A 23,859-nucleotide genomic window follows, 5' to 3' on the forward strand; every position below is an offset into this window, starting at 1 on the left:
ATAAACTCATCTGCTTGCCAAGCTGGACTTGTTCAAGTCATTATTTGGTTTCTCAGCAACTTTCCAATTTGGGGAAAGATTTTTTTAGTGCAATTCTAGGTTTTCTTGTTAAAGAATACATAGCTAATTTAATACAATATCTTCCTATTACAAGTATTAGATTCCTGATAAACGCTCACTGAATGAAAGTTGAAATATTAAAATGTACAGACATTTTATTTAAATAATTATTTAAAAATAAGTGTTTTCTTCTTGATTATCTTGGAAAGGCTTATATGCTTTATCGATTTTTAATGTAACCAAATCTAAATACAGTTTCCAATGAAATAGTGATTATTTCTAACCTAAAGAAGTATTACTCTGATAACTGATTAAATATCAGAGTAATGAATCCAATAACCAAACTAACCTAAAGATAATGGTCTCAACAATGTATTACCTATTTTTAATTTCTAGAAAGTCCATAGAAAAAAATACAAAGGAAAAAGAACTTCAACTTCCACCCTCTTCTTTTGAAAACTTTGACAAATTTTCACACTATATATTTTTGAGAGAGCTTCAAGATAAAAATTGTGAAAATGACCTTTACTTTATGCTTTTATTTTCTTGATGTGCTAGCTTGGATTATCATTTTATGCACTATTTATAGTCTTTTTATGGGAAAGCTGACCTTTATTGGAATTTAGGGATGGACAGAATACAAATGTGCAAGCATACTTCTTATGAGCTGGAAAAAAATTCAAAGGAATGATAAACAGATGAGGAGAGTGTCTGTGAAAGATTCATATGAAGTGTATCTTTCAGGTTAGGGTTTACAGAAACCAATTACAGTTTTGTAGCTCTCTAGATTGCTTTATCAGTACTTAAAAATGAAAGAAGATAAAGCAAGTACCTACATGAAATACCCTTCATCAAATAATCCTGCAAATTGTATTACACATATAGGAACTCAATGTAGTAATTAGGTTTTGTTTAAAATTATTCCATGTAGGTATATATTTAAAATGTGCAAAGCTCTAACTTCCCCTGTTTAAAAAATCTGTCACCATGCTTCCTTTTTAATAGTGATCTCTAAGTTGGCTTTTGAACCAGTAACTTAAATGTTAGAAAACTATAATTCTTGATTGAGATAAAATGATAAAAGACACTGACAAAATAAAGTGAATATGCTATATATTAAAATTGTTCCTAAAAGTAAACATTATCCTGAGAAATGTTTAAATTAGCAGCGATCTTAGACTGGCCCCAAATTAAATTAGAATAGTAGAAATTATATTAGTCTGAAACTGTATTTCTCCATTGAAAAGTAGAATATTTAATTTATTGATAATAAAGTTTGAATGAGTATACTGAGCTGATTAAGGGACGCTTCAAAGACATACATAGAATTTCCACTTAAAAAAATACTCATTGGTTATGCAAGCATAAAAATAGATTAAACAAATACATTCAATTTTTCAATACAGCAAAAATAATACTCTTTCTGGTTCTCTTTGGATAATAGACAACATTGCACAGCTAGCTGGATGTGGCCATGTGAATAAATTTACCCCAGTAGGATGTGTGGAGCATAATGTATGCCTGTTCTAGGCTGTGGACTAGGAAATCAACAACCAGTTACCTGGAAAGTGTTATGATGAAACTGGCTGAGAATCCAGAATATTGGATATTTGAATGACTGCAGAGGGTACAGCTTCTGTGGACTTATTGACTTGGAATTGCTATGGGACAGAAAAATGATTATTTATTTTGTTTAACAATTACACTTTTTGGTCTGTTACAGCTGTCCAGACTACTTTACTTAATACAACCAAAGAGAAGAAAAAAATAACTTTCAAGCACTCAGTTTCTAGAGTCTCTCTACAATAAAATTACTACTTCAATGATTGGTTTATTTGCCCGCAAAAGAATTGGAGATTTACATTAATAAAGACAAAGATGACATCACATTACCAAACAAGAGATGTGAGAATCTGATGAAATCAAATGCCTTGAAAATGGCCAATTATGTTTGATGATCGTAACCAAGAAGTAAATGTCAATTGATGTCACCATCAAATCATGCTTTCCCTTTAGAAATCAATAATATTTATTTTTTATTTCTTAATTTTGTCTTCTCTTTGGTAAAATGTAATAAATGGATAACTACAATGGACAAAATGTGAGTCATCTCTTTTTCACCCTTTTTCTAATCTCATTTTACTTTACAGAATTGAAGACTATCAATTTGGTTGGCATCTCCAGTAAACTTGACTGATAGTTAAAAATAGCCATCGTAATAATAATCTGTGAGCACAATGGTTGCATACAATTCAAATAACTAATTCACATCTACTACATTTACTTTTAAAGAGTTTTGATTTGAACATTTACTGCTTTTTATTAATGAAAACCTGTCTACATTTATTAGTGTATATGCAGCTGTTTATTTTAATTTTTTGTTCTATATCCTAGTCTATTTGGCTATTGAGTACTTTTATTGCATGCATACATATATATATATGCACATATATGTGTATATATACATACACAGTGTATATATATAAATAGTATATAATTACATATACATTGATATATAATGTGTATGGATATATAAATATGTATACAATTAATTTCATAACCCACATTTTATTATTTTATTAATATGTTCAGTATAGGCATCTCTCTTGAAAAATTGTTCTCATTCCAAGTTCTGGTTCTGTTTGCTTCAGTTTCTGAAGTATTGCTCCTTTTTATTATTTGATGAATTTTTATGTTTCCCTGCGATGATATCAACTTTATTTAATCATGTTTTATGATCATTTCCCGATGGTCAAATGTGTATCATTATCTACCATGAGTGACTAAGGACGAAGTGCAGGGACACGGTGATAACTTTTTTCCAGAGTCCTAACTTTGCCATTTATTTAAAATGAATAACTCTTTATAATTCTCAATGTATTTTATTCTACTTCTATTGACTTTGTGCTTCAAGTTTTAAAAAATATACAAACATTTAAAATAAACTTATCCTACCTATGGTTGTAATTTCCAGGTGTTATTATAATTTTATTATGAACTTAATCTCTTTTTTTTCTGTCCAACTTTTATTTTAGGCTCGAGGGAACAGGTGCAGGTTTGTTACATGGGTAAATTGCACATTGTGGAGGTTTGGTGTACCTATTACTTTGTCTCTCAGGTAGTGAGTGTATTACCCAAAAGGTACTTTTTTGCTCCTCATCTTCCCCCTACACTCCACCCTCAAGTAGGCCAAAGTGTCTATTGTTCCCTTCTTTGTGTTCATGTGTAAAGTTTAGCTCCCACTAATAAGTGAGAATGTATGGTATTTGGGTTTCCGTTCCTGCTGTCCTAAGCAAATTTACAAATATGCTTAGGATAATGGCCTCCAGTGCCATCCATGTTGCTGCAAAGAACATGATTCCTTGTTTTTATGGCTGCGTAGTATTTCATGTTGTATATGTACTACATTATCTTTATCCAACTCACCGTCGATGGACATCTAGTTTAATTCCATATCTTTGCTATTGTGAATACTGCTGCAATGAACATATGCATGCATGTGTCTTTATGGTAGAATGACATATTCCTTAGGGTATGTAATAGTTCATTTTCATGATGCTGATAAAGACATTCCTGACACTGGGTAATTTATAAAGAAAAAGAGTTTAATGGGCTCACAGTTCCACGTGGCTGGGGAGGCCTTACAATCGTGGTGGAAGGAGGAAGGCACATCTTACATGGTGGCAGACAAGAGGGAATGAGAGCCAAGCAAAGGGGTTTCCCCTTATAAAACTATCAGATCTCATGAGACTTATTCACTACCACAAGGACAGTATGGGGGAAAATGCCCCCCTGATTCATTTATCTTCCACTACCAAGTCCCTCCCACAACACGTGGGAATTATAGGAGCTACAGAGCAACAATTCAAAATAAGATTTGGGTGGGGACACAGACAAACCATAGTTACGCCTCTGACCCCTTCTCACATCTCACGTCCTCACATTTCAAAATCAATCATGCCTTCCCAACAGTCCCCCACAGTCTTAACTCATTTCAGCTTTAACTCAAAAATCCACAACACAAAGTCTCATCTCAGACAAGGCAAGTCCCTTCCACCCATGAGCCTGTAAAATCAAAAGCAAGTTAGTTACTTCCTAGCTACAAGGCAGGGTGTAGGAATTGGATAAATACCCCATTTCAAATGGAAGAAATGGGCCAAAACAAAGGGGCTAAAGGCCCTATGCAAGTCTGAAATCCAATGGGGCAGTCGAATCTTAATGCTCCAAAATGATCTCCTTTGACTCCATGTCTCACATTCAGGTCACACTGATGCAAGAGGTGGGTTCCCACGGTCTTGGGCAGCTCCACCCCTGTGGCTTTGCAGGATACTATCTTCCCTTCTGACTGCTTTCATCAGCTGGCATTGAGTGTCTGTGGCTTTCCCAGATGCACGGTGCAAGCTGTCAGTGGATCTACCATTCTGGGGTCTGGAGGACAGTGGCTCTCTTCTCACAGCTCCACTAGGCAGTGAAGAAAAATAGTTCTCCTTCTTCTCTTCCAATTTGGATGCCTTTTATTTCTCTCTCTTGCCTGATTACTCTGGCCAGGACTTCTAGTACTGTATTGAATAGGAGTAATGAGAGTAGATATTCTTGTCTTCTTCCACTACTCAAGGGGAATGATTCCAGCTATTGCCTATTCAGTATGATGTTGGCTGTGAGGTTGTCATATGCAACTCTTATTATTTTGAGATACATCCATTTAATGCTTAGTTTGTTGAGGTTTTTAACGTTAAAGAGTTTTGAATTTTATTGAAAGCCTTCTCTGAGTGTATTGAGATGATCAGCCTTCTCTGCATCTATTGAGACAATGTGTGTGCATGTGTGTGTGTATTTTAGTTCTATTCATGTGATGAATCACATTTGTTGATTCATGTATGTTAAACCAAACTTGCATCACAGGAATAAAGCCTATTTGAGTGTAGTGGAATAGAGTTTTGGTGTTCTGCTGAATTTAGTTAACTAGTATTCTGTTAAGGATTTTTGTATCTTTGTACATCAGAGATATTGGTCTAAAGTTTCCTATTTTTATTGTGACTCCTCTAGTGTTTTGGTATCAGGATGATGCTTGCCTCATGGAAAGAGTTTAGGAGGAGTCTTTCTTTTCAATGTTTTGGAATAGTTTCAGTAGTCTTGGTAACAGCTTTTCATATATGTCTGGTAGAATTTGACTGTGAATTTGTATGGCAGGGTATGTTCTGGTTGGTAGGCTTTTTATCACTGATTCAATTTCAGAACCCATTATTGGTCTGTTCAGGGTTTCAATTTCTTACTGGTTCAATTTTGAAAGGTTGTTTGCAATAATTTATCAATTTATTCTAGGTTTCCTAGTTTGTGTGCATAGGTGTGCTTATAATAGTCTCTGAGGGTATTTTTTCATTTATTTCTGTATTGCCATGGGGTTTGTAGTAATGTCCCCTTTGCCACTTCTTATAGTGTTTATTTGCATTGCCTCTTCTTTTTATTAGTCTAGCTAGAAATGCATTAATCTTACTTATTCTTATGAAGAACAAACTTTTGCTTTTGATTATCTTTTGTACCAGTTTTCACACCTCAATTTTATTCACTTTAGCTCTGATTTTTTTTTTCTGTCTTTGGAGTTGGTTTGCTTGTGTGTGTTTTTGTTTTTAGTTCCTCTCAGTGTGATGTTAGGTTCTTAATTTGATATTTTTCTAACTTTTTGATGTGGGTGTTTTGTGCTATAAATTTTCCTGTTACCATTGCTTTAGCTGTGACCCAGAGATTGTGGTATGCTGTACCTTCGTTTTTATTTGTTTCAAAGAATTTTTTGATTTCTGCCTTATTTTCTTAATATACCAAAATGTTATTCAAGAGAAAATTGTTTAATTTCCCTGTAATTGCATAGTTTTGAGAGATCTTATTGTACTGATTTTTATTTTTATTGTGCTGTTGTCTGATATTGTAGTTGGTTAGATTTCAGTATTTTTGAATTTGTTAAGAATTGCTTTATGGCCCAACATGAGGTAAATTTTAGGGTGCATGCCATATGAAGATGAAAAGAGTGCGTATTCTGTTGTTGGCTGGAGTGTTCTGCTGATGTCTGCTATGTCCATTTGGTCAAGTGTTGACTTAAGGCCTCAAATATTTTTGTTAGTTTTCTGCCTTGATGATCTGTCTAATACCGTCAGTGGGGTATTGAAATCTACACACTATTATTGTGTGGTTATGTAACTCTCTTTGTAGGACTCCAAGAACTTGTTTTATGAATCTGGGTGCTCCAGTGTTTGATGCATATATATTTAGGATAGTTAAGTCTTCTCTTTGAGTTGAACCCTTTATCATTACATAATACTCTTCTTTGTCCTTTCTGATTTTTCTCAGCTTAAAGTCTGTTTTGTGTGAAAAAAGATAGCAATCCCTGCTTTTTTTATTATCCATTTGCTTGGTAGACACTTCTCTGTCTCTTTATTTTTGGAGTATGGGTGTTATTGCATGTGAGATGGGTCTCTTGAAGACAGAATACAGTTGAGTTTTGCTTCTTTATCCAACTTGCCAGTGTATGCGTTTCAAGTGGGGCATTTAGCACATTGATGTTCAAGGTTAATATCAATATGCATATATTTGATCCTGTCATTGTGTTGTTAGCTGATTGTTATATACATTTGATTGTGTAGTTGCTTTATAGTGTCAATAGTCTATATACTTGTTTGTTTTTATGATGGCTGGTAATGTTTTTCTTTGTTTGCTTGTTTGTTTCCACGTTTAACACTCCTTTAAGACCCTCTTAAAAGACAGATATGGTGATAACAAATTATTTTAGCATTTGTTTGTCTGAACGGATTTTATTTCTCATTTGTTTATGAAGCTTAGTTTGCCTAGATATAAAATTCCTGGTTGGAATTTCTTTTCTTTAAGGATATTGAAATAGGCCCCCAATCTTTTACATTTTGGAAAGTTTTTGCTAAAAGGTCTACTGTTGGCCTGATAGGATTCCTTTCATAGGTGACTTGCCCCTTCTCTACAGCTGTCTTTAACATGTTTTCTTTCACATTGATCTTGGATAACCTGAAAACTATGTGTCTTGAGAATTATCCTCTTTATAGTATGTCACAAGTGGTTCCCTGAATGTTTTCAATTTGCTTTTTGACCTCTCTAGCAAGGTTGGGAAATTTTTGTGTGCAATAACCTCTAATATGTTTTCCAAGTTGCTTCCTCTCGCTCTCTTTTTCTGGGATGCCAATAATTCATAGATTTTGTCTCTTTACATAATTCCATATTTCTCAGATGGTTTGTTCATTCCATTTTAGTCTTTTTTATTTATTTTTCTCTGACTGAATTGATTTAAAAACTGGTCTTTGAGCTCTGAGATTCTTTCCTCAGCTTGTTCTATTCTGCTATTAATACTTCCTATTGTATTATAAAATTCTTGTTGTGAGTTCCTCTGCTCTAGAAGATCAGTTTGGTTCTTTCTTAATATGGCTACTTTGTTTTTCAGCTTTTGAATTATTTTACTGGATTCGTTAGATTCCTTGGATTGGGTTTCAATTTCCTCCTGAATCTAAGTAATCTTCATTGCCCTTCAGATTCTGAATTTTATTTCTGTCATTTTAGCCATTTCAATTTGGTTAAGAACCATTGCTGGGGAACTACTGCAACCATCTGGAAGTAAGGAGAAACTCTGTCTTTGTTTCCAGAGTTCTCGCATTGTTTTTTTTCTTATGTATGTGGGTTGATGATCCTTTAATCTTTGACATTACTGTCCTTTGGATGGGAATTTTTGCTTTTATATCCTTTGATATCCTTGAAGGTTTGACTATGGTAAAAATTGGGTTCAATTGAATGGCTTCATGTCTGGATTATTTCAAGTGGCAAAGGCCCAGCTCAGCATACTTGGACTCCTTGGTCTAACCCTTGGGAAGTGGGACCAGGCTCACAGCTTTGCTCTCTGGCCCCCTGATGTTAAGCCCTGCTGCATTGGATGGAGTGAGGTGTTCTCAGTCTGTTGGCAACAACATTTCAATGAGGGGTTCTGGCAAAAGTGTTTCATTGGGGAAGTGTGGCAGAGGAGTCTGCATGCATCCATGCATGCCTGTGGTAGCAGGGCAGTGAGATTTTGTGCGTATGCATGCTGGCAAAGTGGCAATGGGAAAATGTGGCAGATAAGTGCTCACTGGAGCCCATTTGCAGAAGCTCTTCAATGGTCAGGTGGGGTCTGCAGGCAAGGAGGCTATGATGGTGGCCACTAGGAAGAAACTTGTTTGGGCATCTGAGGGTGTGTTGCAAGCAGTGTTGCCAGACAGAGACCCTTGGAGAGGAGTGAGGCCATTCTATGCCTCTTTAACTTACTATTTTTCCAGGAGCTGCTTGGAGCAAGGAATTATTCTTGGTGCTCAGCAACCCTGTGCCGGGTCCTCAGCTTTCCCTCAATTCAACTCAGAGTCTGCATTCTTCCTTTGTCCACTCTCAATGCCTTTATTCCAAATATCTACATTGAGTTTGCTGGTCTTCCTAATGGTCTTGTCTCTCAGTCTTCCTGGCTACATATAGTCAGCAATGTTGGCTCTTCCAAAGTCATCTTGTAATTTACATTGTAAATGTGAGCATTTCCTCTATATATTTATTTCAAAGATAAATTAATATTTTTGTACTTTTTTTCTTTTCTATGATTTTGTGGAGTTTCGTCTAGGTTTTATGCACACATAGGTTCTCAGGGTGAGATCTCTTCATTGCATTTCTTCTAGAAAATGTAACATATATGAAAGTACCTTTCAGTGCGCAACTGTCTATAAATTCTGGCGTTTCTCTCTGCTACCAAATCCTGGAATCAATCCATTGTACACACATTTAAAATAAAACAAAATTCATAGTTTGTGAAAAATTATTTGACTTTCTAGAGACTGTTATAACTTCAAATCCTGGATTTTTTAAATTTTCTCCAAAATGTTATAGGGAGAAAAACCTCATTGTCATAAAATATGTGAGAAATGATGATGGCGTGAATAAAATGATAAATATATTGGAAGTTTCGTGGCATTCCTGCTTCTGGATAGGTTTTGTAAATAAATTTGACAGATTTTGTTGACTTCTATTGATGTCTGAAAAAGACTAATAATCTTAAGCACTATTGATTGAGAAATGAGGAGGTTTAGTTACTATTTACAAAGATAAGAAAAATTATTGGACAAGCAGATACAGAAAAAAATAACAAGTAGATGGTTGTTGGGGGAATCTCATTATAGTCTATTCTCTAAATAGTAACCAGAACTATCTTACTATACTTTTGAAATGGCATTCAACAGTATTGCTCTTCTGCTCAAAACCTCATGATTCATCATATAACAAAGAGTAAAATTAAGGATTATTTTAATAATGTATCAGGTACTACATGACCTTGTTCCATGTTATTTCTTGCCTCATTTGCTGTTTCACTCCCTGTAGATCAGTATGCTTCTGCTTCTGCTTCAATCACATGTTTTACCTTTGCTTTTGCACTGTCCTGTTTGGAATGCTCTTCCTCAGATTGTTACATTACTAATTCCCTCACTCATTTAATGTATTTTCTAACTATGTTCTTATTGGTGAGGGCTTCCTGGACCATCTTTACAACAATTCAACCCCCCACTTCCTACACTTTTCCTTCCTTCTACTTTGGTTTATTTTATTTCCATTGCATATTTGCTATCAAACATCTCCCACTACTCAGGAAATATGCTTTATAAACACAAAGATATTAATTAATTATATATCCCAGCTTCTAAAACCATACTAAAGTGAATAGAAGCTCACAATTTTGTTGAAAGTCTGAAAAAGATACCAGAAATATCAAGCATATAGTTGCACATATGAGTCTGGAGATAGATTGAAAACTCTAGGTTTCAGATTGAGAGTCATGAGCGTATAGAGCTCTGAAACTAATAGTTGTTTTTTTTTTTCCCCTTTGGCTATACTTCTACCCAGGAAGTGAACAAAGGTGTCTGGGAAGTTTATTAATTATGCCATACTAACAAATGTTTTTGCAAAGAAGTTTGTTGTATTTTCTTACCACAGCAGGAACGTTTCCATGTTTGATGTCTTATGAAGGTTGCTTCTGCTTATGCAAACTTAAAACTTAAATGTGTATTTGCAGTGTCTTAGTGACATAGGAAAATTAAAGCTGATTTTTTAACCTATTACTTAATTAGATGATCATGTGACTTCATCTAAGAAAATCCGGGAAAATTTAATGACACAAGGAAGCAGAAGCAGGCATAGCCAGTTATAAGTATTCTAACACCATCCTCTACCAGGGCCAGTATTTTAAGTATAGTCATAGAAGATTAAGTTTGAGAGTCTGTAAGACCTCTAGCCACATTCTTCTGCTTTATTTTGCTAGAATTTTGCTTTTGGGGGTATAAAATATTTGTAAGCCATCTAAGCTTTGGTTTCTAGTAACATGTCTACATTGTTTTTACCAAGAATGAATAAACCAAAAAGTATATATTTTTTAGCACTGGATTTAGTGACATAACATAGTTACAACTTTATTTAGTACTATTTTTTTCTGCATACATGATTATATATTTTATTTTAGTTTGTGAGGTTACTGGACTAAAACTTTTGAAATCACGCAAGGTGGAGATTTTATCTCTGTAGCACAGAATGTTATTTAATTACAATGTAATCTGATAGGGATGAAAAGATTAAAATAAAATGAGAAAAGAGAAAATAAAATATAGTTAAACCTGATTTTTTCTTCATTAAGAGTATTTTATAAATGATTACTTTTATAAATCTGCATAATAAACAACATTTATATTGCATATATCTTCCATACATAAATTCTAAACCTTGGATTCATCCAGTATAAGCCATGTGGCATATTTGAGAAGTAGCTTGAGTTTTCAAGCATTTTTTTTCTTAATTAAAAGAGGTTTGGAAAATGTAACTTGCAATTATATAAAAATTGTCTCAATTTCAGTAAACTGTTGTTATTTAATCACATGAATTTGTCTGTGAGTTCAGTTGACAATTCAATGAAAACTGTCCTCTTTAGAAAAAAAAGTATTTTTTAGTTTGTTTTTATGCTTAGTTCTACTTAAACTGTTTTTTAAATTACCTGCACTATATCATTTTTCTCTTTAACTTTTCAACTATTTTCCAGAAAGTTACTTATTAAAAAAATCTATTAGTCTCTTTAAAATCCTTTAAACCTCAAGACAATTAAGAAATTGTTGACATTGATCCCTCACTTCCTGAATGTAGCTCATTCAAATTGGGTTAATCAGACAAGCCTTGCCCAGAAACTTCCTTAAGCATGTTGAGTCAATAAAGCACTGAGGTTAATAACCAGACCTAAGTATGGCATAACTATGGATGGCTACTAGTATTACCTCTGTATTCCCATGTAGTTTTTAAGGCTAGATAAATTAAAGCTTTAAGAGAAATATATTTGTGATAAACAAGTGCATTTTTCATAATTTTATATATATATAATTTTAATGAAAGCAAGGAACTGAAATTAGTAGAAATGAAGTAATAGAATTATATTACTAGGAAAGAAAAGGAAATACAATATGCTCTCTGTATCTGCAGATGCAACCAAGTGGAGATAAAAAATATTTGGGAAAAAACAAGAGAAATAAAAATACAGTAATAGAAAACAATACAAATTTTAAAGTAATACAGTATAATAACTATTTACATATTATTTACATTCACATAGGTACTATAAACAATATAGAGATGGTTTACAGTATGCAGGGGGATTGCATAGTTAACATGCAAATACTATGCCATTTATATAAGACTTGAGCATCTGTGAATTTTGGTGTCCACAAGGATTCTGATCCAAACCCCAGTGGATACCAGATGATTCTATGTGCTTTCTGGGGTGACAGTAGAGTAGAACCTAGAGCTGAATAAAAAAAAATTATTTTAAATTGTCATTAAGTGCCAACAATTTTCCTTAAGTGGAACTGAAAAGAAAAGTAGACTAAAATTGTGTTTTACTCTACTAAACTACACTTATTGTTATTAAGTTAAACAATGTTAAAGCAAATCTTGGTCTAAACTTTCAACCTTATCTTTTCAAACATTCCTCTTTTATTTCTACAATAAATATAATGTTATTTAATTTAGAGAGGTTTCCAGTAATACCTTCTTTTTGCAAGTTACCACTGAGAAAGTGTTCAATACTGTCAATTATTATTTCTCCTTTACTTCAAAATACTTAAAATATAAATGCTTTATATTATGTTGTTCAGCCTGTCACTATGCTAAATTGTTTCTTGTGCAAGAAAAGACTCTTAGGCTTATGCCAATGCCCTTGATCTTTTTGAGTAATTTTGCTATTGTATGTTACTTTGATTAAGAAAAGAACATTTGATAGTTAAATCATTTCTCACTATCAAATGTACAGTTGCAATTAAGAAGTTTTATAGACTATTAAAGATGGAGGTTTAGTGTGAATACAGACTCATCTGAAATAAACACTTATATAGTTGGGTCTATAATTATCAATGTATATGTAAGCTAGACATGGAAGCACAAACTCAAAGAGGAAAAAAGGAAATGAATAAACAACATTATAAAGATCGAAATATGTTTGCATATTTTGAAAAATACTGAATTTATTTTTTTAGTTTCTATTGAAATAGTATAGAAGGTTATACTTTATCAGAAAAAAATATTTGATTAAAAATTGTAGTACTCATTCCTTCATCTATAATTAAATTGTGAAACATGCTGGCATAATTTAAAATAAAGGTCTTAGTACTCAGCAGCAGCAGAGAATTATTAATTGCAAAGCCTTTGCATTCTGCCCTGTCAATCAGCAGAAGTCACAAATCAATCAGCTAGTTGGCATGGGAATCAAAGTCAGAGAGGAAAATAATTTCTGCTTAGCTATAATAAAGTACATTGCCTTTTTTTAGTGGAAAACAATTGAATGGTTTTTTATCATGAATAAAATTTAATTTTGAATATGCATGCCTACTACCAGTTTAGTGATCTACCATTTCACTAGTTTTTCTTTCTAATTAAAAAAAAATTGTTTAACAGCTCTACTAAAGTATAATTGATGCATGAAGAGTCATATATATTTAATGTGCACAATATCATGACTTTAGACATTGGCAAAAACTTGTGATATCAGCACAATCAAAGCAATAGACATCTAACAGCTTCCGGAGTTTCCTGTGTCCCTTTGTCTTGTTGTTGGTGGTGGTCTCGATGTTATCGTTTTGTGGGGTGTAGAGGTAGTAAGAACACTTAACATGGAATCTATTCTGCTAACATAGTGTGACCTGCTCAATACTGTATTGTTAACTATAGGTACTATGCTGTAGACCAGATCTCCGGAACCTACTCATCTTGCATAACTGAAACTTTATGCCAATTGAACAACTCCCTATTTCCTCCACCCCCACAGCCCCTGGCAACTATTATTGTCTTCTGTACTTCCATGAGTTTGACTATAACAGATATCTCATATAAGTGGAATTATTCAGTATTTGTCCTTGTGTGACTGGCTTATTTCACTAGTATAATACTCTTCAGGTTCTTCCATGTTGTTGCAAATAGCAAGCTTTTCTTCATTTTCAAGGCTGAATAATAGTACTTTATATTTATATGCGACATTTCCTATATCCATTTATTTGTGGATAGATACTTGAGCTGTTTTCACATCTTGGCTATTTTGAATGATGCTGTAATAACATGGAAGTGCAGCTATTTCTTTGACGTAACAATTTCAATTCTTTGGGATAAATATCAGAAATAAGATTATTGGATAATATGGTATTTCTATTTTTATTTGTATTTCTATTTTTATATTTTTGAGGATCCACCATACTGTTTCTTACATCTAGGTACCATTTTACATTGCCACCAGCAGTGCACAGGATTAAAATTTCTCTACATATTCACTAACAATTATCTTTTGTTACTTTGATGATAGCCATTCTAACAGATATAAAGTACTAGCTCATTGTGGTTTTAATTTGCATTTTACTGATAGTGAAGTTGAGCATCTTTTCATTTATCTGTTGGCCATTTATATGTCTTCTTTAGAGAAATGTCCGCTCAAGTGCTTCACCCATTCATGAATAGGGTCATAGGAATTCCTTACACATTTATACATTTTGAAAATTAACTTCTTATCAGATGTGTGGCTTGCAATTATTTTCTCCTGTTTTTGTTATTGCTCCTGTCATTCTGTTGATTGTGTCCTTTGGTGTGTGGAAGCTTTTCAGTGTGATGTAGTACCACTTCTCTATTTTTACTTTTGTTTCCTGTGCTAGTTTTCTAAACATTTTCTATTTTTTTTTTTTTTTTTTTTTTTTTGAGATGGTCTTGCCCTGTTGCCCAGGCTGGAGTATGCAATGGTGCAATCTCGGCTCACTGCAACCTCTGCCTCCTGGGTTCAAGCGATTCTCCTGCCTCAGCTTCCTGAGTAGCTGAGATTACAGGCATGCACCACCACGCCAAGATAAATTTTGTATCTTTAGTAGAGACAGGGTATCACCATGATGGCCAGGCTGGTCCCGAACCCCCGACCTCGTGATCCCCCTGCCTCAGGCTCTCACAGTGCTGCGATTACATGTGTGAGCCACCGCAAGACATTTTCTTATGTAAATATGCTTGAACCATTTTCAACTTCCTCTATGTCTTACAGTGTTCTACCTTCTCAAACATCTTTCTAGATTTCCTAAGTGAAAAAATAATAAAAATGCTGCATATCCATAGCCTAAATTAGAATGTTGGAGAAATACATTGTTCTTAATAAATAATATTGTTCAGAATACAGACAAAAGGTTGTCCAATGAATATTTCAGTTTCATTGTTGGTTGTTTTTAAGTGATTTATATTTACATTCCTGTATTGAAAGAATAAACACATTCATAATATTAGAGTAAAATAGTTGCATTTTATTAGATACATTTTGTATGATTTAAATTTTATGAAAATTTTCTACACAATAAATGATATATCATCTGATATTGATGTAACTATGTATAGATGTTAATGCTTTAAGGCTGCTGGATCTATCAATGTATGTTTAAAACAGTACAATGCTTTTATATAAAAGATATATAATGATTGTACAACTGAACATAATTTTAATTCTTATTTTTATTTGACATTAGTTAATATATTTTATTCATCTTACATCATTTCCGATTATAAAAAGTTGCCAATGCTAGAATAAAATGTTTTAAAATTCTACTATCTTGTATTAACCTCCTTTCTCTTCTAATATTTTCCCTGTATAAATTAGTCAGGATTCTTCAGAGAAACAGAGACAACACGATATCTATGGATCTATTAGAGGGGACTTATTTTAGAAATTATTTCATGTGACTATGGAGGCTGAGAAGTCACATGGTATGTCCCCACAAGTTGAAGGCCCAAGAAAGCTAGCGATGTAATTTAGTCTGGGTCCAAGGGTCTGAACAACGGAAGAGCCAATGGTATAATTCTTGGTCAAAGGCCAAATGCCTGAGAACCTGGGGACAGGATAGGAGATGGATCTCTGGTTTATGTATTAGGGTCTGAAGCCCTGAGACCTGAAAAAGCCAATGTCCCAGGGCCAGAAAAGAGAGACATCCTAGCTCAGAGAATTCACCCTTCCTCTACTTTTTTGCTCTATCTGGGCCCTCAAGAGATTGTGTGATGCCCACCCACATTAGTGACAATGAACATTTTTTACTCAGTTCATTGATCCAAACGTTATTCTCTCCTGGAACACATTCTCAAAGACACACCTAGAAATGTTTCACCAGCCATCTGGGTATCCCTTAACCTAATCAAGTGGACACATAAAATTAAACATCACATTGTGTGTATATTGCATTCATTTTAAAAAATAGTTTTAAATTACACATACTGAAAATTAGCAAACTAAGATGCATATTACAGTATTTAAAGTTCTGTGTCTCTTGAGTATAATTCCTAGGTATTCAAAAATATAATAAATTATTATTAGACTTTGGTATGTCAATTGCATAACAAAGTCAAAAATGTCTAACATTGATATGTCATTTCTTTGATGGTCATATTTAGTAACGTATCTTAAACTTATTCATTTCATAAACTAAATATGGGTATGTTCATTTGGCTAGCTGTTCCAATATGAGCCTCTACTATATAACTATATGTGCTTGCTTTTTTCCACTTCTAAAATAATATATAAAGTTTAATGGATCATTTCATAGCAGTCTATAAAACACCTTTCTAGTATGTTTAGGTTATATTAATGCTGCAAATGTTTGATATTGTACCTACGTCTGCTAATGTTAAAGGCAATACATATATGTCAAACTGTTTCAAACAAGCTAATCAGATATGTACAAAACTTATTGTACACAGTAATGTAAAAGTAATAGAAAAATGTAAATTGATTTATTTGGCATGGTTAGTGTATGCCTTTAAACCAGATGACATACTTTTTTGTTAAACATAGTATGTGATAAAATAATTGATTAAATTGCATTTTTTATCTTATAATAGTAAGATAGAAACCAAATGCCTATAAGAAAAATCTATAATTTAAAACAAATAATTTAAATGAACTGTATTTGATTATATAACTGCTCATAATTTGAAAGACCTAATGAATAAGTCTAGAAAAGAAAGTTTTATTACTGACATTAATAATTATATCTATTACAGTTAACATGATCTTTTGAGCTATTTCTAAATCTCAATGGAAAGCAGATCTTGTAGAATACATTAATTTGTTTATTTGTTTGTTTTAGGTTCTTAAACCATGGCATTAGTAACAGGAATACAAGACAGGAACGAGTCAATGACCTAACAGAAACACTAGGACACTTTCTGTAATGAAGGACTAGATAATAAATAGGCTTTGCAGGTCATAAGACCTCTGCTACAATTACTCAATTCTGCCACTGTATCATAAAAATAGACACAGATTGTATGTAAATTAATGGCTATGGATTTTCAGGGCTCAGAACATGACACCTCAAACTGTGGCACCTTTTCATGCTGAGTACTTCGAAATAAATTCGACTGAAAGGGCCTTGGAAGTAAGATTGCTTTGACCTTCTTCTACATTTTTGTCTTCCATTCTTTTTTCTCTCCTGAAGCAAGTCATAGAAACTAGAACATTTTTTCCTCAAAGCAAGCCACAATACCTAGAAATGTCACTCTAACCATTTTTTCTTCTCCATTTAGGGCCCTTATTCAAAAGAAGTCTTACCCCATACCATGCAGGAAGGAATGCTACATGGAGAGGTCAAGATAAATCCGAACAGAAAGAGCTTTCTGGGTTTCTCCTCTCCATCTACCCTATTAGAGCATATACTTTTTGTCCAATCCCTATTTTTTGGAGTTTTTTTTTGAGATGGAGTCTTGCTCTGTTGCCCAGGCTGGAGTGCAGTGGTGTAATCTCGGCTCACTGCAAGCTCCGCCTCCCAGGTTCATGCCATTCTCCTGCCTCAGCCTCCAGAGTAGCTGGGACTACAGGCGCCCGCCATCACACCCGGCTAATTTTTTGTATTTTTAGTAGAGACGGGGTTTCACCATATTAGCCAATATGGTCTCGATCTCCTGACCTCGTGATGTGCCTGCCTTGGCCTCCCAAAGTGCTGGGATTACAGGCATGAGCCACTGTGCCAGGCCTGTCCAATCCTATTTCTATAGGGCTGTCCGTTCTTTATTAAACCTAAACATAAAAGTTGAGTTTCCTCTGGGTCCTCATTTCTGAAGGTGCTCATGCCATGTAAAACTTTAATTAAATAAATTGATTTTGGTTTTCTCTTGTTAGTCTATGTTACAGGATTGTCAGATGTGAACCTTATGATGAGTGAAAAAAGGCATCACACTTTTCTGCCTCTGCAGGTTGTTTCCAGTAAAACCTTATTTACAAAAAAGAAGTGGTAAACATTAATTTGGTGACACTTGATTTAATAAAAAGAGTTGACAACTACAACAACAACAACAAAATATAGCAATAAAAAGACAAAAGCAAAATTCAAATGATGTGGCCTTCACCTACTCATGAAAGCTTTCTGGCTGATCGTCTTAGAATCACTTAAATAATGGATGTCAAATAGAATTTACTTTTTGCCATCTTTCTTCTTGAACATATAGAATATTCCCCACATGTTTAGCAAGTCCACACACCAAATAATAAGCACAGAAGTTTGTCTTTTGGGATACATTTCTACCCCCCCCCCACTAATATTTACAAGTTAAAGTCCTAGGCCGTACTAACACAGAATATGACTATTCGCATGTAGGGGCCTAAGGAGGCAATTAAGTTAAAATTATTATTAGTATGGACCCTAATCCAGTAAAACTGATGTCCTTATAAGAAGAGAAAATTTGCACAGAAACAGGTACAGAGCAAAGACCGTGTCAAGATACAGGGAGAAGATGGTTATCTGCAAGCCTTAGAGAAAGAGAAAACTCAGAAGAAACCAACCATGAAGACAAACACCTTGATCTTAGCCTTCTAGTCTCCAGAAATGTAAAAAATAAATTTCTATTTTTTAAACCCCCAGTCTGTGATACCCTAGCAAACTAATGCAGTCTGCTTTCAATTTTATTTGAAGCAATAATATAGAGTTTCTTCTGTATTTTGTATAGGCATATATGCTATCTCATAATTTAAATTCAATGAATTTCGATTATGAGAATTATGAGAATTTCAATCATGAGATAGCATATATATCCATAAAAAATGCAAAATAGACTCTGTATTATTGACTTAATGACATTGATTCATTCCTGAGAACCTTGACATTAAACAGAAAAATTTTTCTTCATTTTAATGGGAGAATATTACATATTTTATCTCATTCTAGATACTCAATTTTCACATGTATATATATGAATTATATAAAGTAAACCCATTTCGTATAAGTAATCAATGATGATATAAGCATAAATATAGATTTTACACAAGAGATAATGGCCTTAAATATTATCATACTTACCAGAGTAGGACCAGAAGACCAGAACAGCTTGCAGTTAGTTAAGAAAGGTTATGGGGACATCATTCTTTCAAAGGTGCATTCTTCGAGAAAACATGATAACTTACACCTATGCTGCACTTAAAAATAAACCTATCACACAGAAAAAAATAGAAAAAATACAGGTGACATAAAGGCCTTCAAAATTCAGAAAATAGCAAACCTTCATATATATTAAAGAATAGAAACATTAATCTTTCTTGCTTGTCATATGCATATAAAACAAAATATTTTGAATTCTATTTGATATTCTGCAATTAGAAATTATTGTTTTGAAGAAATTGCTGATTGCCTTTGTCTGAAATCATGATAAATAAAATATTCCTTTATTTAGTGTTTTTCTAGGTGGAAAAGTCATTGGAACAACCCCTATATTGCCTGGAGACAGTAAAATATCTGTAGTACCCTTTAAAATAAAGCTTGCTTTCCTCATCACCTTAACCTGCCTACACTAATTATCCACGTAGAAGCAGCATGAGCAAGATATTAAAGTGTTCCTCCAGAGTAAATATGTCAAGAATGCCAAAGAAATAATACTTGGCTAATATATGGTACCAGGAACAGAAGAATAGTGAGTGCAAATACATCTTGAGAGTGTTGGATGAGGTGACACAGGGTTTAAGGTGAATTTAGAAAAAAAAAAACACATTTTTTTTAAACAAAAGGATACTCACTATACTCACCCATGAGTAGGAATTCTACATTTTAGCAAGGAAACTCGGAGCAAATTTTAATAATCTGCTAATATGTTTCTTTGGAGTTTGAGCATAACAGTGGCCTACATTAAATGAAGAGAAAATATTGGAAATGTATTGGCATGTTATTCAGGGGGAGAGAGGTTCTAGGGAGTGAGTGAACGGTCTTGCTGAGTAAAATTGGAGACCCCATGTCTGCTTCTATTTCCTTACTGAGTAAAATTGGAGACTCCAGAGGACAGTCCTCACACAAAAGTGGCAAGGAATACACTAGCGAGGCAATATGCCTGCATCTTTAAGAAGCTTGGTGGTAGCAGTCTCTGCAGGCTAGTTTGGAGGTAAAAAGTGTTTTCATGAGCCTACAATCATTAGTGTTAATGAAGATAATGGAACTTAGGAATTAAAGACCCCCAGAAGTCACAGTAAGTGTTAGAGTCAAAGTAAACATAGTTATTAAAATAGGAAATAAGCCCATATTTATAAACAGGTGTCCTGATGAGCAGATATTTGTGGGAAAGGCAAGCAAATAGGGATTGTCAATGGATAAGAGATGCTCAGTTAAGGAGGATTTTTCTAGATAAGTACAAAAGGCCAAATTAAGAACTAGCAAACATCAGCTTCCTCAGCTGGAAATTCTGTTTCTTCAACCAGTTTCCTGATGTAAATCAGTTTAAAGACCTAGAATCCATTAGGTACATGGAGAGGCTTCTTCTTATTGAAGAAGGATCCAGAAACATCATTACAATTATGTTATTTATTCCCTGATCTATTCCCCAGAGAAATTATGGCTAATCATTAGTGACTGTTGCACCTAAGAGAAGGTAATTTCTGAATACTGACAGGATACTTAAATATGATATATGAACTGATACCGAAGCTAGAGGACTAGGAAAAAACATCCCGTTGTAGCATTCCAGTTACGGAGGGAGCTTGAAAATACCATGTGACAGGGTATTAGTCCACATCTCACAGTGGAGTTAATGTTTTTGTGAAGGCATTTTGTGGTTTTCCTTGTCTCAAAGTGTACAATAGAATGCATATAACTAGCAAATGGCAGAAACATTACATTGGTTTTATTTTATGAAGAATAAAGACCAAAAAGTAGAATGCCATTAAATAAAAAGAATTGTCCTTTCTAGGAAAGTCTACAGAGATTAGTTGTACTAACAAATCGTGGTGGATGTTGAGATGGTGGTGGCCCTTGTAAACTTTGTATAAATTGTGACAGATGATAGTGGGATAACTTTTCAGGTGGTAACCACAATTACAGCTGCTCTGCCAAATACAGGAGCTGCCTGTAGCAGAATAACATAGCTTCTAATACTTAGTTTCCCCTAATTATCCAGCAAATGTGTTATGAATTGCCATCAGTAGAAAATATCAGAAGTAGTTTTCTTTCACTTAGCAAAGAAAAAAGTATGTGTTCACTGTCTTGCCCCCTCACTATGCTAACTCTCTTATTTTAATCACAAAATAGTTCTAAAGAACCCTCATTTAATGACATTCAACTGATACTCAATGCTTATCCATGTATTAATGTCATAATGCTAATTAGATCTGGTGAGCAGAAATTGGCAAAGACCTTTGTTTTCATAATAAGATACATGCATATTAGCATGAGAAGACAAATTCAAAAAATATTTAGGGACTTATGAATTGTGAAATATTTTACAGATTCAATGTTTTAGGAAATAATGGGATAACTTATCTGAGATATGTCTTCTACCATAAAAAAAATTGTATGGAATAAAGCATCTTGTAGAAGTCAACCAGCCTTTATCATCAGCTTCATCAGTTTGGGAGCAAAGGGCTCATGAGCTAAACAAATATCTTTTCTTTAAGAGATGGAAGATAAGTATTTGTTCAGAACATGAGCTTTGTCTTGCCTAGTGAGATTTAGCTATATCCGCTGGCAAATACCCAACCTCTAAGCTGATATCATATGAAATAAAAGGCGAGCATCATTCTTGGGAACCAAACAGCCATTTTAGACTTTTGTATAGTGAAAGTGCAGTGATTAAATTTCACTGGAATTTTATACATATAATAAATATGTACTTGGCTTCTTCGTCTGCAATGAATGTATCATTATCTGAAGACTCACAAAATACTTTTTATAACAACATAGCATTGATACAGAATTACCTAAAACTAAAGGTTGCAATTTATGCCAAAGAATATACATAAATTTGTGTACAACTACAGTATCCATTGGCCTTTCAGAGTACCCAATAACATTGAATCACTTCCTTAACACAATACAGCTATGCACCACATAAAATATACGTGGCTGAAAAAGGACCACATATATGACGGAAGTGTCATAAGATTATAATATAAATTTTTACTATGGCTTTTATATGCTTAAATACACAAATACTTACCATTGTGTTACAATAGCCATAGTATTCCCTGCAGTAACATGCTGTTTGGGTTTGTAGCCTAGGAGCAATAGGCCATACCATGCAGCTTAGATTATGTGGTAAGGTGTACCATCCAGATTTGTATAAATGGATTATATGATCTCACAAGTACAAAATGTCCTAGTGACACATTTTTAAAAATGTTTCTCCATCTTTAAGCGATGCATTACTGTAGTTTAGTGGTTTGTTAAAGCTAATGCCATCTTGTCAAAAATACTCTGCCACATTTGAGTGACATTTTCCATGATGCAGTTACTTTCTGAACTACGAGTTGATATCCATGTTCCATCAATGTAAGCACTGAAGCCTTAGAAAATGCAAGCATTGAAGCCTTAAGTTGGAATTATGATTAGCATCTATATTTGTTTATTGATCGATTTGAACTCATTGGCAAAAGCTCTAATATACCATGAGAACATACGGCACTTTTCTTAAGTCAACAGATGCAGACTTAGGCATAAGAGTAAGAAACAATTCTGTGTCATACATAAAAACTCAACTTTTCTTTTACTGAAAGTCGTCTGGTTAATTCCTATACCTTAAGATATTTTACTGGCCCTCTCATATTATGTACAAAGTTAAAGCTAAATAGCTGGTCATCATTGTTGAAAAATTAGTTATAGCTTTGAAGTTACCTGTTCAATTTTGACAAGAAAAGTCGAGGTTTTTAAATTCCAAATATGGTTTTAAATGCTAAAACTGTAGGAGCTTTCTTCATTGACTCTTTGAAAAGAATTTGACTGGTTGAATAAGCAAAAAATATTACAGCCAAATAATGTATTATTGTGTCCAGAATTGGTGGGTTCTTGGTCTCACTGACTTCAAGAATGAAGCCATGAACTCTCGCGGTGAGGGTCACAGTTCTTAGGGGTAAAGATGGTGTGTCTGGAGTTTCTTCCTTCTGATGTTTGGACGTCTGGCTGATTTCAGGAGTGAAGCTGCAGACCTTCGTGGTGAGTGTTACAGTTCATAAATGTGGCTTGGATCCAAAGACTGAGCACCAGCAAGATTTCTAGGGAAGAGCAAAAGAACAAACGTTCCACACCGTGGAAACCGACCCCAGCGGATTGCCACTGCTGGCGCAGACAGTCTGCTTTTATTCCCTTATCTGACCCCACCCACATCCTGCTGGCTGATTGGTCCATTTTACAGAGAGCTGATTGGCCCATTTTACAGAGAGCTGATTGGTCCATTTTGACAGGGTGCTGATTGGTGCATTTACAATCCCTGAGCTAGACACAGAGTGCTGATTTGTGCATTTACAATCCTCTAGCTAAACATAAAAGTTCTCCAAGTCCCCACCCGACTCAGGAGCCCAGCTGCTTCACCTAGTGGATCCCATGCCAGGGCTGCAGGCGGAGCTGCCCACCAGTCCTGCACCGCATGCCTGCACTCCTCAGCCGTTGGGTGATTGATGGGACTGTGTGTCATGGAGAAGGGGGCGGCGACTGTTGGGGAGGCTCGGGCTGCGTGGGAGCCCACCGTGGGGGGTGGTGCTTGGGCATGGCAGGCTGCAGGTCCCAAGCCCTACCCCACGGGGAAGCGGCTGAGGCCCATGAGAATTCGAGCATGGCATGGGGGGGCTGGCAGTGTTGGGGAACCCAGCACACCCTCTGCAGCTGCTGGCCCAGGTGCTAAGCCCCTCACTGCCCAAGGCCAGTGGCGCCAGCCAGCCACTCCGAGTGTGGGGCCCGCTGAGCCCGCGCCCACCCGGAACTCTCCCAGGAGTGCTGCATGCAGCCC

At 34.7% G+C, this 23,859-nt stretch overlaps 1 long non-coding RNA gene across 3 annotated transcripts in view; it reads right to left on the reverse strand.

The window, feature by feature from the left end:
• LOC129059353 (uncharacterized) overlaps positions 1-23,300 on the reverse strand; it is a 67,197-nt gene extending 43,897 nt beyond the window's left edge. The window contains exons 1-3 of one of the 3 annotated variants that reach the window (XR_008525175.2): positions 22,752-23,297; positions 18,963-19,091; positions 1,622-1,721 (exon numbers count right to left, since the gene is read on the reverse strand). This is a non-coding gene — a long non-coding RNA (uncharacterized LOC129059353). Of the gene's footprint in view, positions 1-1,621; positions 1,722-18,962; positions 19,092-22,751 lie in introns of all 3 variants that reach the window. The other 2 variants (XR_008525174.2, XR_008525173.2) reach the window with 2 other exon arrangements.
• Positions 23,301-23,859: the final 559 nt, after the last annotated feature.

The sequence above is a fragment of the Pongo abelii genome, chromosome 4, assembly GCF_028885655.2.
Source record: "Pongo abelii isolate AG06213 chromosome 4, NHGRI_mPonAbe1-v2.0_pri, whole genome shotgun sequence".
Classification (NCBI taxonomy): domain Eukaryota; kingdom Metazoa; phylum Chordata; class Mammalia; order Primates; family Hominidae; genus Pongo; species Pongo abelii.